This window comes from Ischnura elegans, chromosome 6 (genome assembly GCF_921293095.1).
Source record: "Ischnura elegans chromosome 6, ioIscEleg1.1, whole genome shotgun sequence".
Classification (NCBI taxonomy): domain Eukaryota; kingdom Metazoa; phylum Arthropoda; class Insecta; order Odonata; family Coenagrionidae; genus Ischnura; species Ischnura elegans.
In genome coordinates this window covers 100947691-100950933 of record NC_060251.1, presented here as the reverse complement: position 1 = coordinate 100950933, position 3243 = coordinate 100947691, and positions in this window count along the sequence as shown.

Genomic DNA, 3243 nt, shown 5'->3' with positions numbered 1-3243 from the left:
GACCGCATAACAGTTAAATTTCACCAGGACAAAAAGATAGCAATACACATAGATAAGGAACGTGTTTTTCAACGTGATGATAAGCTTCCAGCCGCATTGCCACATAAAGGGTAGAGGGAAAGAATTTAAAATACATTGTAAAATAGTTTCAAAAGGGCAATGTCCCGAGAAAATGCATCGACTGTACACCACATAAAAAGAAACACAACTTGCAAAGACCTGTTTACGCGATACATGAACACAAACGAGTTTAAGTATGTTTGCGTGGACGATTTTTGTGGGCCGGAACGGAACATGTAAGAATGCATGAACCAAGTTAGAACAAATTTTATTATCTTTACATGTATTAACACAAGTAGGGTGATTAGTGATTACAATGTACATTTTCGTGTCCATGCACGCATTCATAGATTTAGACATCTAATGGGGTTTATATACCGTGTAAATAGGCATTAACAGGCGATCATATAAATTCCTCTAGCTAGCAATCAACGAATAGGATTTAGAAGTTTTAGGATTAACACTAGATGGGGTTGTATAGTTACCTAGATGGACAAATATCCGTCATTTTAATGGATAGTAATTATTTTAAACGCTTCTTCGTTTATGTTAAAATTAATTGCTAAATTTATTAAATATAAGATTTTTCTTCGTTGATCAATACAATACTGAGGAGTTCTTTTCAAATAATTTTGCAATTAAAAAATTTAATGAACAGCGGTCACGTCGCCTCTGCTTCCCCTGTCCTGGCCTCACGTCTGGCGTGGTTACCCATCAACATGACGGATCTGGCCCTTTTAGTGTTAAAAAATAAATACCTTCCTCTCGGAAAGCATCAACATATTGGACTATGGGGAAAGAATGTGCCGTCATTTAGAATCACGACCTCCTCTGAGACGACCAGAAGAAACTAATTGTACGTCGGCGTAGCGACTGCCCGAATAGATATGAGCCAATGCGGTAAAAACCAAAAAGATTTCTTCTGCAGTAGTTACTAGAATCCTTATCGATTATTTCGAGAGCTTAGTTTGTTTCATCAATTTCCATGAGTTTTAAACTCCGAGAAAAGACTATTTGCGATAATCGCACCCTTTTGCAACCTTAAATTTGCATAAACTATGGTAGAATTCCATGATTTAAACTAAAAATATTTCCTAAATTTCTTTCCCTCTACTTGAACGACTCGTTGTGGCATAAGTTAAAATCATCGGGTCAGTGGTAGTAAAACAAACAGCTGGATATTTATCTGAGCGAGGCAACCAGTTAATAATCGAATCAGGTTTCCCAACACGCTTGTTATATGTAACTCCAGGGAACAGTGCAAGAAGAGGAAGGGCGGAAAACCAGATTTCGGCAATAACCTACTTTTTGTGATCAGAGTTCACTGTCCACTTCCGAATAACAGTATATTCTCTCACTGTATTTAAAACTAATTCTGGTCTAAATGGAACTGAGTCAAAACCATTGACACATTTATTAAGTAAGCACTAGAAACCATAGATAATGTATGATAGTTTCAGAGTAAAAATTGATAATTTTTGCTTTTCCGGCGGTCTCTGGATTACATCCGACATAAAAAGTTACTATGGCCACGCATGATAAGATGATTTATCCTACTACCGCAATGGTTACAGAATTAGAGAACTTGATTTCTCAGAGTGACAGAAGTACTATCGAGTTCAAAAAAAATAACCCAGGAAAACTTGTTGACTTATAAATACGCTATAATAATTCGAACTGTATGCGTTTCTCAGCCTAAACATAAAAGCAACTGCTCAATTAAATTGACGATTAAATGGGAGAGGATTTCTGAATTGTTCCACTATTAATTTTAGTTGAGTTTTAAAGATCGAACTTGACGAGCAGGCATCACTTCTCGCTTACGTAAATAGTCTGAATCTTTTTGTAAGGTGTAATCCAATTCAATCGTCAGGCTAACTTCCATTAATCAAACATTGGTTGAGGATGCACGAGAAAGGCAATACTAATTTGATAATTTTGATGCCTAGATTCCTAAGTATGAAGTTGCACAAAGATCGACCGTGATAAAAATTCTGGGACATGACGGCAGTACATAAGAACAGCGTGGATAAAATTATTTTCGACTTTTCCTCCTCAATTCCCTCAAAACGAAATTTTTTCCCATACAGTGATCGAAATTCTTGAGAAAAAACTCTAAATAGACTCGAAACCGCTACTTTATTAGAGAGGTAAACACTGCAATACTCTCGAGCGGGATTCGATATCAAGTAAGCGCACCATAGATAATTCGCGACACAAAATAAAATTGAATGTGCGTAATGGAATATTTCTTCACCTCATCAAAGCACGGATAAATTTCTTTTCACAATTCTCACTTAAGGAATGAATTCATTTGTATCCCAACTTTGAGTAACAACCAGGTATAAAATTTAGCTTTAAAGTAGGTCATAGGTAGGACTTGGAAATGAATTATTATCTTCCATTCGTAAAATAATTCCTATATAGCTATAACCCATTTTCATTTTGCAATTATATTTCCCAGTTTCAATTCATTCTTCACCGATAAATCACAACATCTCTCTCCGACTCAAAGTTCCAACTTTATTGGCAACGATTCCCTTATTCATGAGATTGTCGCCACGGCATACTGCACCAATGCCTACAGAATTGAAAAATCACACACTCAAACACAAATAAAGCATAAAAAGATATACAATTTCATAGAAGACACTTTTCAATTAATTTTCTGGGTAAAACCTTCTGCCAAACAGCATGCTTATTGAGTTAATAAAAATATGGATACAAATAAATGAGACCTGAAGTGATGACCCTGTTGGATGGAAACAGTTATGTATTTAAAATAAATTTTAGCGTAAAATTTGTACAACTTTTTTTCATCTTTACTGCAAGAGTTTCCCACAAGGTTAAGGCATAAAGTACTCAATTTATGAAGAAAAGCAAACGGTGTTCGCACAAAACTCTTAGAGGAAAATTTTTCCCAACGGCAATGAGTCATAACTGACTAGCCATTGACTGAAAGGGAGGAGAAATGACAAGCAGGCCTGGAGGAGGAGAGGGGGAAGTCCACCTTGGGATTGCTATCGTGAGGAAAGTTATAGTTTATCGTGTCGTTTCAGCGAATCGGTCGGTGCATGGCATTGTGGGAAGGGCTGGGAGGGAGTGTGGGGGTGTAAAAGGAAGGCCACAGCGAGAGGAGACGGGAAGGGATGAGGGATCGGGGAGGAAGTGTATAAGAAAAAG